The sequence below is a fragment of the Bombus pascuorum genome, chromosome 12, assembly GCF_905332965.1.
Source record: "Bombus pascuorum chromosome 12, iyBomPasc1.1, whole genome shotgun sequence".
Classification (NCBI taxonomy): domain Eukaryota; kingdom Metazoa; phylum Arthropoda; class Insecta; order Hymenoptera; family Apidae; genus Bombus; species Bombus pascuorum.
Window position 1 is genome coordinate 11,084,916 of NC_083499.1, and position 17,436 is coordinate 11,102,351.

At 35.8% G+C, this 17,436-nt stretch overlaps 1 long non-coding RNA gene across 1 annotated transcript; it reads left to right on the forward strand.

Annotated features, from left to right (window-relative positions):
- Positions 1-10,111: 10,111 nt before the first annotated feature.
- Positions 10,112-11,850, forward strand: LOC132912676 (uncharacterized). Its single transcript, XR_009659258.1, has 3 exons — positions 10,112-10,224; positions 10,376-10,678; positions 11,535-11,850. It is a non-coding gene; the product is annotated as an uncharacterized LOC132912676 (long non-coding RNA).
- The last annotated feature ends 5,586 nt before the right edge of the window (positions 11,851-17,436 follow it).

Genomic DNA, 17,436 nt, shown 5'->3' on the forward strand with positions numbered 1-17,436 from the left:
AATGTTCGTTACTGGAATATGAAATATACACTCCACTAATACACTATACTCGCGTGTTATAAATAGTTGAAAATATTTGCAAGAATTCAAAAATTCACAACTAAATATACTTAAATAATACTACAGAAACGCATGCGAAATCTTCCTTTGAAGTACTTGAGTCTACTTGCGCGCCACCTCTATGAAAAAAATACAAGTTACGAAGTTGCAATATATGACGTTAACTATAGCGAATTCACATAATATAGTAAAATAATTTGAATTCTATATGTGAAATAAGTTAAAGCTATAGTTATTAAAATTTCTATGTTTCAAACTGTCTACATGGAGCTATCTTTAAATTATCAAGAACTCTATATCGCGAATTACATTGAAACAATAAAATAATTCAATCGATCAATAACCTGCACAAAAAATAACTACAAGTCAAAACAAATATATAAAATAATTAAAAGAAAACACAATCAAACTCAAATTTTGTTACTAAAGCTTACGATAGAAGCTACCGGTAACAGTATTATTTGATAAAGAGACAATCGAAGGAAAAGTAAAACAAAAATTTCAGAAAACTGCTTAATTTGATTAGCTTAATGTTCAATGAATCGTTAAATAAATGTGTATCAATTAAACGATGTTAATAACGAGATATAAACTGTGTTAAATAATAAGAAATATAGTAATGAATAATGCGAAAAATATACTAATGACAGTAATAAAGAATCAACGCCACCAATAAGTTATAATACGTTACATACCTGACGCAACGCCACCATGTTATCGGTACGAGATGAGACGACTGCTTATATCTTAGTTTCGTCGAGAAACTTCCAAAGTGGTGGGGGAAGGGGAAACACACGAACCGGCGGCACAAGCAGGTACACAGTTAACGATTGCACGCAGTTGCAGATAGACAAAAAAATGTAAACATCAACAAAAACATTCATTTTCTACGCAGTGTTTACACGGATCTTTCTCTAGATCGATATTTACAAACATCGTACAATAATTCGTAGCTCTACTGGCAGCATTCAGTATCACAGACACATTCGTCTAACTTGGAACGAAAGAAATCCATCTGGTAAACTCGCGGACGGGACAATCGCAGTATACGTCTCTGAATACCATGGTCTTCTCTACGATTTGTACGAGGTAAGCTGCTGTCCATGTATCGTTCGAATTGACGATCACTGTGCGTCTCGTTGCTTAAACTAACCTCCTTTCGTTTGCGTAAGATTTTCTCTCGTGTAGGAGTATTTTGACCGATCTTTAATTGTCTATATAACTAAAAAGGAAGTACGGAAACGCAATTTTTTTATGCTTGATTTTCGTCTTATTTCGGCTTATTTCCTTTAAATTTCCTAACATCTGTATAATAGGAACCCTATGTGATTACTTATCTAAATCATAGTCAAGTATTTATTAAAAAATCTCTTCTTCTCAAGGTACAATTACCCAATTATATTCCTATAGTGTGCTCATCGGTTTTACATTACACTGGCACACGCAACACTTTGCAGATGAGCCTTTTTCATAATGGCTGCTTTTAAACTACACCATCGTGACTTCCTAGCATTTGCCGTAATTGTTCCTTTTAAATTGAATTGTTTTATGCAATTCTTCTAAATTTAAATGTATTATTTAAATATAAATATAAATTTAATCTATATTTAAATATACATTTAATACGTCATATTTTACACGAGTTATATATGTGTTCTACATTTTGCATCTACCATATTTTTATTATATATATTTATACAGTGAATCTTTAATTATCTTTCATAGTACGTATAACAATATATTTTAATGTTTGCATCTTATTGATGTTTGCATTGCTTCTGTTAAACTTAATTTTCTCAAATTAAAAGTTTTATCACGTGCGCTATTTTTCTTCTAAATACTTCATTTATATTAATGATTACATTCAGCTTTTCATTGTAACTACCGAGATCGAATTATGAGAATGCAACGCAACTTACGCAGGTTGCGTTAACAGTCTCATTGTACTTTCTAATGGAGTGTTTTTGTACGAATGCTCGACGATATCCCGGAATTTTCGAGACTCCTAGCAGTTGAGCAATTTTGTTGGAAGGGAAACTTTAAGATGGCGTATCAGGTAAAATTTCATAACAGTTTCCATTGGAACGGAATATTGCGAACGAACATTGTGCGAAACAGGTTGCGTTGGAAATCGTGCACAGGATTAGTATGGATAAATCCAATGAGAATTTCTTTAGTTTTTGTGTCACTTCGTAAGTACAATCCTTGTTATTGTTGTGAAAATTGTATATGGCGGAAACAAAATAGTACGATTTGACTTCTTTTAATATTTGCATTTAAGCGTTTTTAATAAATACATTTTCGTTCTTGTTGGAATTGGAAATCGCGATTTGCTTTAATAAAAGGAGGATTAAACGTATTGTTGCATACTTGAAATACTTAACTTTTTAAAGATTTTCGTATGTTTTTTTATTATATTATATGTGAAATTTTATAGTTGATTTATTACTAAACTTGTTGCTACTGTGCAGGAATATTTATTGGTACTGATAGTAATTTGTTACTACCAGCTTGTCAGATTTTATTAGTAATATTAATTCAATTGTGCAAAGATAATTTTTTCAGCAATGTTACATCATTTTGTACAGTATATGTTTTGACTATTAAAATACAAATATATTTTAATTATTCGCTCACTTAAATAAAGTTACAAATATGCAAGGAAAATCTGACGACAAAACTTCCTGATCTACCTAATATTTACTTCTTACAGTACTACAATGACAATATCTTAGTAACAAGTTAGTAATATTATTAACTGATCAATTATTGCATAGAGAGCTCAGATTATAGAAATCTCTATGCAAAAATATTATAAACGATCGGATATCTCATAAACCATCAAATTTATTTCTTACATTCTGGTCTTTACCTACACAAGTAAATCAAAAATTATCCAAACTCTATTTATACAATTAATTAAATTATTAATAGCTGAAATTCTTAAACGTTAAAAGGCACCACAGAGTAGAAACTAAACAAAACGTATCGCAGTTCGCAACCACGTTTCTTATTCGCGATCTCAACACATCCTATCGCGTAACAAGTTTACTCTTATCGCAATCAGTATTTCCAGACATTTGAGCGGATCTCCTTTTACTTCCGCGCGTTTTATCTTCCACGAGGGCGCGCCGGGGATGACGTGACGAGAATGTTGAACATGACCCGTCGAGTTACATCGACTTTGTGTCGGTTCGACCGGTTTTATTGATCTTAAAGTATTTCTCCAACGTGGAAAAGAAAAAAAAAACCAGGCGTGCAACCATAACCGTAACTAATGTAAGCTTCTTTCAGGGCTTGCGGAGAACTCTTCGCCGTAAAGTTTCCGCACGGCAGGCGCAGCCGCGAAAAGTTTCTGCTACGGTGTACATTTGCACTCGGGTGTTTCTTGAATTTGAATATCGCTTTGGGCACCGTTTCTCCCCTACGCGAATTTATCTCGTGAATTATCTCTCTCAAGTGTGCTCACGCTCACTCAGCTGCATCCAAACGCGTACACGCAGTGCGATTCATTCGAGTAGAATCCCGAATTTACGGAAAGAATCCGCCTGAAAAAATTGAAATCCGTAATTACGATCAGCCGTGTCAATTTACGAATAATTACAATTAGAACAACGATGTACAAAATAATAGCACGAGAACTACTGTTCAAACAACCAAATGATCAGTTTACACCAATTGCTTTCACACTGGCGCAACTAGCGTCTAGTATGTAACAAAACAAGCAATTACTAATAACAAAGTCTATAATTGTACATACTTTGATCTGAACAAAAGTTGATGTTAATTTTGTTAAAAACATTTATTCTAAAGACTACCTGCCGCAAATGCCAAATTTATATTTCCAACAATTTTCGCGGCACTTTATTAAAATAAGAAAATTCATGTTTTATGCGACGTGCTTTTTATTCCACTTTAATGTAAAAATTTACATGTATTTTTTAACGTATATCCAAAAGTATCTATATATATAACATAATATGATAAGTAAATAGTATTGCGCGTGTCGTGTTTATGGTATCAGAGGTGAAATGCGGATTTCAGTCGGTGCTCTGAATCGAATGCTCAGTTAATGGAACGATACGATTGAATTGGTCGCCGCTATTGTTTGAGTTTTACTCAGATGTCAATGAACGAATTGATATGTAAATGAGCTCCTCTGACTCCCGTTGCTTCTCTTCGTACCATTCTTTTCGTGCAGCTCCGTTGGATTATCAAGACTCATCGTGGTGTATTCGCTGATACGATCATTCAACGATATTTATTGCCTTGGCGTCGTCGTCGAGATAGGAAAGTTTATGCTGTCGTTTTATCGACGATCACCACGATCGTTGATATCAATTCCACGCATCACGATTTTTCGCTAAGATCGCGCGTATCTTCCTTACAAGTTCGATACTTAAGTCTGTATCTCACGAAATATCAACGAAGAATTGCGCATTGAATTTGCTTCATACTAATACCAATGCATTAATGATTTATATTTGCAAATTTGCAGATTCGTGTTAAGTAAAAGATAAACAGCCTTTCCTGTTTCACACATTTTTAGAGTGAAGGAATCTCTTACATCATGAAAATACTTCACAAATGTGTCTTCTACAATTACTTAATATAAATTTTACCAACGACTTTTAGTAGAAGGAAGTCTATTCATTCTCCTCACATATATAAAAATTTGGTAGTGCGATAGAAAGGAGATACAAATAAGTATTATATATTTTTGACATTTATAAGGCATTAATACCTTCCTGTGGTCGTTCGATACTCCATTGTCGATGGCTATTCTCGACCCCTTTTTTATCCATCGATAAAAATGCTATCCCTGTCCCGAAAAGCAGCTTACGTGGAGAAAAAGGGAAACCGCGGGATTGAAAACCTTACCGCGCATCGTATCGTTTATTTGGAAGGTCCACTACACGTAAGCAAGTGGCACGCTGAGATAAAGTTTAAATCACTGGAGTAATAAAAATGAATACGGGGACAATATATCAATATAGCTCAGACCGCTAGCCCATACAACTATGCATTGTCTGTCAAAGATTCGTTCAAACACGTAATTTTTATCGTCATCCGTTTCCTTATAAAATTGATACTTCTAGATACGACCTCGAATAGTCTTAAACGTTTCTCATACTTGCGTATTTTATTTCTTTTTTCAATATATTTTTCCAACTTCTGATAAAATCAGTTCTTTTGTTATTTATTTATTTATTTTCACTGATAATCGATTTTACAAACAGATAGAATAAGATAACGAGTAATTCTTATTTTAATAAAATACATATATTGTATAAGTATGTGTAAATGACCGTGTTTAACAGAAACACCATTTTTAGAAATATTATTAATATTTGTATATAGTTTTGTTACATGTTAGTATTTTTGTTACTTGTTTTCTTTCATTTCAAACGAAGAAAGAGGCGACAGTCTGCCCAAGGAAACTTCAGAGGCAAAAATTATGTTGCAAATTATATTGGAGAATAAATTAATTTTCTCTATAACCCAAGAATAGTAACAGCTTTAATACACGTGTATGTATAGGGAAAGGCAAGAGGGCACAGCTGAGGCAATATTTCATAGTAACCACGTTCGTTCACTGACCTACTCTACGCATCAGCTTTCAAAAGTATTCAAACTGGCCGAACAAGCAACAGTTCTCTCCACAATCCCGATCGTTCAAACCCCTTCTCCGTCTTTTCTTCTCTCTCCGTTCCTCTGCATGGCTCCTTGACAGTCCCCGGCGACAACAGTGTGGCAAATTAAATTAAATCCGCCTACAGGGCAACGCGATCGATAGATTTTCATTTGGCGTGGAGCGTTTTCGATTGGAGCGAGTAGGACAAAACGTGGGAAGAGAGAAGAGAAGGCTGCAACGACGCCGTAGAGACGAAAAAGAGAAGGAAAGAACAAGGGCGAAGTGAAAATATTGCCTCGCGGCCCTTTCGTCCCCATCGGTCTCTCTGACAATCGTCACCCTCTCTTGTGGGTGCCACCCATCCACCCACTCTCTCTCTCTCTCTCTCTCTTTGCTTCTCTTCTCTTCTTGATTCTCTTTCGCCGCCGGTTGCATTTCCAAAGATTAATCTCCCGATTTATTCACCAAGCACGCAGCTAGTCGTGAATTTTTTCTGCACCCGGTATCATAGCAATAGCGTGTAATAAGCGAACCAGATGCTGCGCTGAAACGAGATTCGATCAACGAATTATGTATTTATTGCGCGAAGATAAGGTGGAAAAGCGAGAATCAAGGAAATTGTATTTATTGTATTACTTAAATATCAGTTGAACGATACTCTTGTACGTGTGTGTGTTTATCTAATGCGATTTTGGTATTCAGGCGTCGAGATAAACTAGTGGGATGTTCAGACGATGAAAGTGAGACGTAACGTGGTGAAAATGTTGGTTGGACATTTATTAATAGACAAGTAGTACTCGTAATATTTAGCAGATTTAGTTTCAATTTCTTCAGATAAGTTCATGAAAATATAACTTTGTATAAATAGTCTATTATAAATAGTCCATCATCAAAATATTCTACGAACGTTCTTATTTATAATCGAATTCCGATTCGTTTAATTGTCTATATGTTTGAGAGAAATTTGCGTTACCATATGTACCTTTCTCACCGATTTCTATCAATTAATGGAAATATTTTTAAAGGGAGATTTTGAATTATTGCATGACATTTATGAAATAAAAGCTGTCGATTTAAATGGAATAGAAAAATATACTTCAGAGACAATTATACGGTCTATCAATAAGACAAAGAATATTGAGCGAATTTTACATATTTACAAAAAGAATATGTACCTGGAAAGTCGAGAAGAACTCGATAAGATTCACAATAAGTGGGCTCACAAGAAATTGAAAGAAAGGAATACAGACTATAACGACGTTATTAGTTTCAAATGTTAATTAAAGTTATCGATTTATTACTGAAGGAGGCAACAGAATAATTAATGCATGAATCCTTTGTGATAATAACCAATCGCTCGATATATTAAAAGGCAAAAACGGCCAATAAACGCGACCAGCTTGATTATGAAAGCATTTGAGGGAAGATTTCTATTTGATTGAATTTTAGCAATAAGTGGACAGAGCCATGTATTCTACTTATAAGCGGCGAACTATCAATACCGATCAATGAGGTTAAGTGTCTGCATGGGTTTATTTCGAGCAGTTTCGATAGTAAAGTACGCCGCACACTCCATCAGCCGAATAGTATTACGAGCGCTATTGCTACTAACCACTCGTTATTTCGCTATCGATCGGTTCTAAGCTTTATTTCGGCGCGCGTGTACGACTAAATTATAATTCCGGCGGGCTATTACGATGCAGGTAGTCCTAGTTTCTACGATGGCATCGCTTGAAAATTTACTACCTATTTCTTCGTACAATAAAGAAAATGTTAGAATATCTTTTCTTCAATCTCGATATAAAATTATTTTACAATACGTTTATTATACATTATATACCATCAAACGAATTACAATTATAATCATTATATATTATTTTCTTGCATAATTCGTCTCGAATAATTATTAACATCCTGGGATGTATCGACGTTGAAAATTAACCAGAACGAGCATAAATATCGAAGTCGATACACCACCGACTACTTCATTACCGGTTTCATATAGAACCTAGATTTTTAAAAAATTTTAAAAACCTAGAATAAAAAAAAAAGATTTTTTTAAAAAAGTTAATTTAGGATTCTGTTTTCTCGAGAGACTTTATGATTCAGAATTTATTAAAGGAAAGCAAAAAAACAAAATGAATGTTGCTTTAGTAACTAAGAGAAAAGTGAGAAAATAAACAGATACGAATTCATCATATTCTTCACGTGTGGTCTTCAAGTCAAATAAACATATAATACGATTATGTGGTAAAGGCAATATCAGTTAAGATAACTTCGATAATCTGATGGTTTTACGTCGTTTCTTTCTTAATCGAAGATCTACAATCAATATTACGTTTACGTTTAACGTTTATGATAATCCAGCGATTGAGATTTGTCACGCCTGATTACCCTTGCAATGTAGCAATATCCATTGGTGAACGCAGCTTGATATCGGAACCAATTTTCTCTATCGAATACAATAATAGATCTGAAAGGATCTTTTTATCAGATCTGCTTCGGGCGAACATATTGAGAGGGATATTATACGTGTACACCTCTCAGCTTGTAAAATTAAATTACGCAGGTCGTTTCGCGTTTGCGGCTCATATTGGAAGAAGAGGGAAATTTTCTCCTTCTACGCTCAACGCCTTGCACATAACGTTATTCACCTCACAATTTTGTTTCAGGTTATTCGACAGCGGTTCGATGCAGAAGTTCAAGATTCTTTTCCACGATATCGAGGTAAAGGTGGCAGCATATAAATGTAAACTCGCAAGTAACCGAGAAGTTACACGGAGTTCGCAATAAGAAACTCGCTCCCTTGCTTACTTGCGCTGCGTTACGCTGCTTTTAGTTCTATGGATTTACGAAAAATTACTTTCGAAATTAGTTCTTATAAATTGCAACATATCCTTTGAGTGTAAATTCGAAAAGAAAATCTATCTCTGGGAGGAATTCTGTCAGGAAAGTTTTACACTTTACATTCTTTAGTTCTTGTAGAATATATTCATATTCGAATGATAAATAAGCTAATTATTAACTGTTGGGTAATTAGTAACTTCTTTATACATTTTCAGATCAGTTCCAAACTTCAGCAATATCACCATGATAATTGTGCTTTATGGCAATATTAACAATATTTCAAAAAGTTTCGTACAACACACATAATATATTCGTAAAAGTTTTCTATGATAAATGTTCAAGTACTCTCATAGCTTACTATAAAATACAATTAGGATAACATTAACGGATCATGTCAGTTAAGGGATAAATTTAAGTTCAGATATCAAATCTTGATCGAAGAGGAACTAGTTGGATCAAAAATAAGGAAAGACAGGTATTCGGGAACGACGAAATTGGACAATAAAGCTGGTTCCTGGAGTTAAACAAAACGTATCTGTTAAACGGAATACTGTTACGAAATCTGCTCGCCAAACAAGGGTACTGCCGTACTTCCGAATGACATCGTAGTCTGTTCTCTGTGTAACGGATTCCCGGACTCGAGATTGTCAATCGAAACAGGACTTTCGACATGCTTGTTACCACGTGACTTAAGCGTGTTCTAAGACATGCCGAGTGGAGGCAGGGAGACGAGGAGAGAGTTGGAAACTTTGAATCTTGCAAACAGCCTCGAGGACTTGTTCGCCACCCTCGTGAAGACTAATAAAGCTACGAACTGCGAATAGGGACGGTAAATGGCGGGATTGCTAGATAAGAAGTGGTCACCGCCCATTAAAATTATTCGTTTACTTACGAGAATGAAACTTGTTAAGGTTATTCAGTGGATGGAATTAAAGAAATGCGTGGGCAAACTGCAAGGTATTGAAAGTATATATATATATATATATATATATATAAGTATATATATATATATATATATACTTTCAATACCTTGCAGTTTGCCCACGCATTTCTTTAATTAATATATATATATATATATATATATATTGTGAATAATAAAGTACAAAATGTGAAATACAATGTAAGTCGATCCAGATCCTCTCGCTACCAACGTTACCCTGAGACTGAAAGAACCGCCGAAATCAACGTCGTACGTGTACCGCTTATGGTCTTTCCTCGACGCATTCTTTTGTCTACGCGCTATCGATGACCTTAGCGCTTGAGAAACCGAAGACCAGATGTAGAGTTTTCTCAGAAGTGACGATCACTTCAACAAAACTAAACTAAATATGGAAATAATTAAAAATAGTTCAAAATGTACCGTCGGTCACAAAAATTTACACACACACACACTCGACAAATTTTATGTATCCGACTTATCAGAAGAAATTAAAAATGTAGTTTGTACAAAATTATTTTGAGTTGTACGCAAAATGATTTTGCTCGATATATTACGGTATTTCGAAAAAGAATTAGAAATATAAAGCATTTACGAATAAAAATCATGCTCGGAAAAGTGCTTCGGAAGGAACGAAGCCTTCGATTTTATCGATGTCAAGAATATTGCGGACCGTAGGCTGTTATTGAGTCTTATTAGGACTTCCAACGTGTTAATATTAAATCTACTTGTTTCGTGACTTCGTGTAAGTGTAACGAAGATATTTGCACTTTTATGAAATTGTATTCTTTTATTTCTTACGTTTTCCACTCGATATGTACAATATTGTGTTATCTTTTATTTATTTTTTTATGTACCATGATTACTTGGACACCATATGCGTACGAACGTTTTAGTAGTTAGGATCAAGACGCGTTCAAACAAATGAGAGAGACATTTGAAATCCTTACAGCGAGAAAGCAATTAAATTGGCGCCCCGCTGCTCTCTTCTTTCGTGGAATCAGCCGGTGAGAAAGCGGTAAAATTCGATTATTACCGAGCTTAATGGCGCGGCTTAAACATCTTTAGTTCATCTTTGCCAATGTCCATCGCGATTTTCGGCTTCACACTCGAATGCTTGGCAATTTTGTGATCGTCAACGACTCGAATGGAACGGCAGTTTTCACTGCCACGCATTTGCGACGAGTTCCTTTTAAAAGGTACGTAGATCTATCCCAAGCCTTTTTTCTTGGCTTAAGAATTTTCATGGAATTCAGGATGAAAAGACATTGTTCTTTGAAAGCGTTTAAAAGGGTTTTATTTTCTTCTTATTCTAGTCTTTGTGTTTGGCTTTATTACCATTGCTTTGTTCAGGATGTTCATATTTTGTGCTGTTTTTATTCAAAGTGGTAGTTGTAATGGACCGGATTCTACTTCTATTTTTAAATTAAATTTTTATTTAAATTCGGAAAACTATATCATATCACAGATTCTCTACTCCAGGGATCGTTTAAAGCTTCGCAAATTTTAATTTCATTGTGTCTGAATCCAACGAATTTATAGTTTCCATGAAGCAATTGGAGTAGAAAAATCTCTTTATGTTCGATATATAAAGGGAAGGGCAAGAATAATCGATAACTTTATTCCTCTGCCACTATAGGATTTTGAGGAGAAATAAAAAATGTCTAGTGGGCGATATAAATGTAATAAAAATAATTTTTTATATAGCTCCATAATATGTTATACGTTTCAGCATATTGCCATTTTTAATACCTGTGCTAATAACATATTATACTTTTTAGAATGATATTTTCGTTTATAAAATTATTAGTATATTTGAGGAAACCTGAGAGTAATGAATAATAGGAACAGAAATAAAAGGGAATGGAAATAACAATATGTTAGCGTCGACTCTTCTATAGAGATGATGTCAAGGTCGACCCATCGCGCGGTGTCGAATCCATCTCCAAGCCGGAACCATAAATGTGTCATCGTGGTTTAGTATCGATCTCGATAGCGGCTTTGAATGGCGATACTCTGAAGGACTGTTGCGGTTCTAATTCGTGGATGTTACAGCTATAGTTTCGGGGTGCCTACTGTCAACAAGAAGATGAAGAGGATCAACGCTCTCTGTTGTTTCACGCGCCGCGCCGCCGATGACTTGGGGACACTCGGGCTCACGGTGAAGAGCAATAACAGTTTTCTAGAAGGATCTGATCATGGAACGCTGGCAGGCTGATAAATCCTCTGGCAACAGAACTGACAATGAGTGAAAAACCTCAGCACTTACCTCACAATCTTCGCGAGATTCCCATCGTCCAAGATGGATATATCGTCGAATTTCGAGATACGTATTATTTAACAAGTAGAAGATAGAAATTAGTCAATTAAATAATGACTGTATATATATAATGAATGATAGAATAGAATAATAGAATAGAAATTTAATTGAAATCTGTGAAATTATTTATTAAGTTCTGTGGTTAAGAATTAAATTTTATTAACAATAAAATAATTAATTTAATGTTCGTGGACAAAAAAAGGATTGATATTTACTGAGCATTCCAATATACTTCAATACGTACGTACATACATTCACATGAAAAATTTCTCACAAAATCGATCCATAAATAGATGCATCATTTCAGATCGCAATTTTATACAAACGAATAAATAATTTTATAATTAAAAAATAATAGTTGATGTAAAACACGAAGTTGTATTGATCGACTTTTATGTCTAGTCTGTAATTAACACAAGCTTTTTTCACAGCGAAACCAGACGATCTTATGATAATTACGTACGATTCTATAACGAACGCAACGCAACGTCTGGATCGACTGGATTCAACGAAAGCAGCCTGAATCCTGAGACTTCCTAAACTTATTACGTTTTCCTGACGTTGAAAATAAACGACGAAGAAGAGCGGCAGACGATAAAAACCGGGGAATTTTTGTAAAACAAGTGGCTGCAACTCAGCTTGACGCCGCGCCGTGGAAACCGACTTCGAGGTTGCATTAAGAGCTCCGCGGTAAAGTGTACTGTCAATAATTTAGAAACCCTCCGATGAGGTTTTCTTTTCAAGCCAGCTACCGTACAGCAGAGACCAATAGAATGGTAATAAGATAAAGAAAATGGGACGGAGGTAAAAATTTTTGTCGTTTAATGTAATTTGCAGAGGTAGGAATCCATTAAATATGGAAATCAGAAGTAGTAATACCTTTTTGCTGTTTTAGCGAATTAATTTTGAAATCATTCTTGATTAAGCAGCCGTTTTATTATTACAGTACATAGAATTAAAAAATTGTATATATTTCTTTTTTCTAAAGTGGTTAATAAATTATTTCATACAGTACAATATAAAATACAAAATAAAATGTTCGTTTTTCGTGACAAACTATTTTTTTATTCATTTATTTATGCGAACAGGAAATAAGATATACTTTGGCATACAGAGTAAATGTAAGGAGTACTAAATACTTAAGGCCAGCAATGTATAAGTGATATTACTATGTTCTGAACCTACTAGCATGCATTCTATTTTAGTTTTATTAGAAAATTTGTATAGGTACTCGATTATTGATTGATTGGATATGAGAAGGATGATGTGAAAGTACGGAAGTTACAGATATATGATTGATCGGTGACAGGCTGTCGAAGACAGTTTGTAAAAATAGAATGTGCTAATAAAATCGAATGGATGTCAAGTGTTTTTTAGCTCTGGTTCGAGCTTGTTCTGCGCTTGAACGCTAATAAACTTCGCATTACTCAATCAGCCATTGACGTGCTGAATAAGTATCACATCATATCTACTTTTATGTTCATCAAATAAAACTACGTCAATAGCACTTAAAAGGTAACCAGTAACATGAAATACAAGTTATTTATACAAGTACAAAATCAATGGATCGCAGTTCTAAGTAGTTCCATCACGTTCTTGCAGCCGTGTAAACATACATCTTCTTGATTCATTGATAACGAGAATTTAATTTTCGCACGCTCGATATTGTTCAAATAAAGAATAACAAATAATCAAAAGTAGTAAACACACCGCGCACAGGAACGATATGGATCTCTGTTTCAGTGAAATTGTCGTGCTCTGTAATTGTTTTATTACGAATAATATTTATCGGAAGCCTGTGGTAAAACCCCATCTTGTACCGCGGATGTGTCTACTGGCTACATGCGGTACAAATGCCCATGAGGTTCCGGATGGGGTTCGTTTTCCCAAAGCTACCTAACCGCCAATGCAATCTCGTATCTCACGATGTAACATTCACCCTTACCACCATCGAATTTAGTTTAGGCAGGTTAACGAGTACGTATTTTCCACTCGCCACGTTGTTCTTCAGTTGACTACAATTACTATTAATATCCAATACTGTATAATTATTCTTACAATTATTACACCGTATAATAACTTTAACGATCATTATTGCATAATAATTTTCTCAATTATTGCATTTCACAGTCACTATATCGTAGCAGAATAATGAGACAGCGCTCAATCGTCTTCATATATAATAGAATGCATTAACTTCCCAATCAAATATCGTAGCATTTTATGTTAACAAAAGCAATCTTCGTATGCAGTGTATGGAATTTTTTGTGGGTTAATATGCATCTATTGAACATTAAATTTTTAAACTTTGCCGTGAATCGTGTAAATTCGGATAATAACACCCTATATTCAGTTCCTTTTTACTTAAATAATAGTGACCCAAGAATAAAAATATTTCCAAAGTCTAGAAGGATACTCGCGGCAAGAAGCGCCGTAGAACACCGAAACTGCCACTTCTGTCCGGAAAGCAATTCATGCTTTCGTTCATTCTTATCTCTATCCCGTTCGAAAATTTCATTTCCCTCCAGAGGCGATTTCTGTCCATTGTAATTCAAGGGAACTGCAAGTTTACGCCTCGGTCCGATTTAATTGCCATCGCCGTGGCTGTTTCTATTGGCATCGAGACGATCGTAGAAAGAACGTTTCAAGTTCTGTTATTGCAGTTTCAAGTTTCTACACGAATCTTCCCTACTTTTTTGAGTTCATTCGGGATATTCGCTTGTGGCAAGCAGGGACCAATGAAATCCAGCCATTTCGAGGCGACCAGTCGGCCGCTGATCTTAAAGCTGCTACGCCGAATATTTGCAGCCGGATCGAACGTTGGTTGCCCATCCGACTGAGTTTCCGTCGAATAAATTCGAATGGCCACGAGGGTGAGAGTCGTGGGGGACACACGATGCTCGTATACAAGGATTATTCAAATTTCCGGCAACCCGTTCCCGTGGAAAACTGTCGAGACGTCCCGTGACCGAAGGGATTTGCTCGAAAATATAAAATAACACCATCCAGGCAACGATTCAAAGAGATTTCCTAAGACAATGGCCTCTATTCAGAACTCGCTTAGGATGCAGAAAGATGTTTTCCTGGTGTGTTTGCTCTTCGTCCGGGACAAGTCCTCGGGCTTGTCCTTTCCTGGCATGGACGTTTTTAAAGGAATCGTTCAGGCTGAAAGTATAGCGTGGTACTAATATGAACACGTGCTGGCAGTGACTACTGCAATTGTAGAAACAAGGATGGATAGAGCATACTCGAAAGTATTTGAGAATAGAGAATGTAGCTTGTCGAGTGATGGAAAGAAATATCAAAGTGCTTCTGCATCATTTAGATGTAAAGACTACGCAAGAATAATTAGTTTCTGTTCATTCTTGTATCACTTGGTGAGTAAAACAAAATATATACATGTATACAGTATGATTTAACGTTATTATATATGTTTATTAGTAATTTATCATTATTCATTATTTAATGTTACACAATTTAATGTGCATAACAGTGAACTTAATCGAGAAATTGCAGACTGTATGAATAGCTGTATATGTTTCTACATGGTTTATAACCCGTTTCATCTGTTAACTGAAAGTAATTAGTGTTGTACTAATGTTGCGAAATATGTGGAAAGCATAATTTATCAAGACCTTCCGTACGAGTTGTACTGTACTCGGCGAGTTTCGTAAGCGTTAAGAGCGAAACACAAGCTTGTATCTCTTTCGTGCCATATAAATACTAAATAGCGTCAAGGAAAAGTGATGTATTCTGCAAAGTAAAAGATGGGAAACTTAAAAATAAAATGTAAATGAATTGTCAGGAATTTACAATATTTATTAACGATACATAATAGAAATGTGAAATGTTATAAATCGTATTAGTAACGTCAGCAGCATTTGTTACAAATATTCCTATATCGATCGCAATGACGTTTTTACAGAATCTTAACGCTAACGTAATATCACAAAATAAGAACCATAATTGCCAAACATTTATGTCCCATTTCGTCGTTTTAACCATTGTCGAACTCCCATTTTTGTAAAAGCAAGCGAAACTCGATAAAAACAAAAACAAGAGAGCAAAAAAGAACGAGTCTATGGCCTCTCTGTGCGCTTTTACGCGACCGTACACCTTCGTGCATCTCGCTTTTCTGAAATATTACCGTCCACGCAAGCTCCACACCCGCCTCCGCTTTTAACAGCACCTCGACTGTGACACGGTTTGTATCTTGATACGATAGTCTAGGCCAGTTAGGACGGTTCCTCACGTAAACCTGTCGCAAACCGTTGGCAACCGGTCTCGACAAGCTACTGCATTTTGTAGGTCAACGCCGGTTCCACCGTGAGGGTGGTTGACAGTTTCTGAACGGGAGAGGGAGAAGTAGGGGATGAGCGGCAAAGGGTGAGATAGTCGAGAGTCGACGCTGGTTGTACGTGTCGCGAACAATAGCCCCGAGGGTACACGGCAACCTGATGTCACTTCCTGCGTCGGTGAAACTGCCCTAATTGTCCCCAACTGTACTCACAACGGCCACCTTCACCTCTATCCTCTCTCAGCATCGAGCGTTGAGAATCGTTCTGTTACTTTGTCCACGTTATACTTTCATTCAGATGCTCTGCAATAGAAGTAAGAAGAAGAGAGAACGGAAACATGCGAAGACATAAAAGTGGAGGAACATTTTATTCGTGTGAAGCAGACGCGTGTGTTGGATGATTCGTTGCAACTAATAGTTTTTGCTTTGATCGTTATATCGCAGTAAAATCTCTGTAGAATGCTGTATTATATTTGTAGTAGAGTAAAACTTTGTTCTTTCTTATAAGCAATTTTCTGTTTCGAGAGCATTTACGAACGAACCATTTAAAAATGAACAGATTAAAATGGCTTCTTTAACTGAAATACTAATGGATTTTGGTTTGAGTCAAGTAACCAACAAGAGAGAAATACTTTTATATAGAACAGGTTGTATACGTTCATACGTTATGTATGAGCTTGTTTTGAGAAATTTTATCAAAAATCTGACAACATAAATTTATAATATTATTCCTAACTATGGTTGAAACGAAGTTTATATCCAGCACTTGTCATAGGCTCGACTCATTTTAACTTAGCACTCACTCTCACATTCGACAATGAAACAGTCGAGTCTCCTCTCTGTTACGTCGTAGCTGATAAATGCTTTTGAGATAACAAGGAGCCTAATCAGGGAAGGACAATAGGGGTGGCCTATCTTGCGTGGAAGCGAATTTTGCTGCCGTTTCATGCCATAATACGATATTCATGAGCCGATTATGACAGCACGTAGCCGTATAAGTAGGGCGCGCTGATGAGTTATTAACTTCCATAATTTAACAGACGAGCGTGCGACGATAGAGTGAGAGAAGAGAGGGGGGATACCGTGATGCATTGTCAGTAGTCCTGAGCACGTCGATTACGGATTAGCATCTACGATTCCCTCACAGAAGATTCGTAATTGCTTTGCCAGGGTTTCAACCAGCCTTTGCCCCGACTTTTCATTAGGGATTCAATTATAATTTGCCCGATTGTTACTGGGAATCTCGAACACGCTGGTGATAGAGAGCGTCGTCAACAGCGGCTCTCGAAATATAAGAGATTTGAAGTAATTAAATCTACTCTTTGCTGGCGCACAATTCG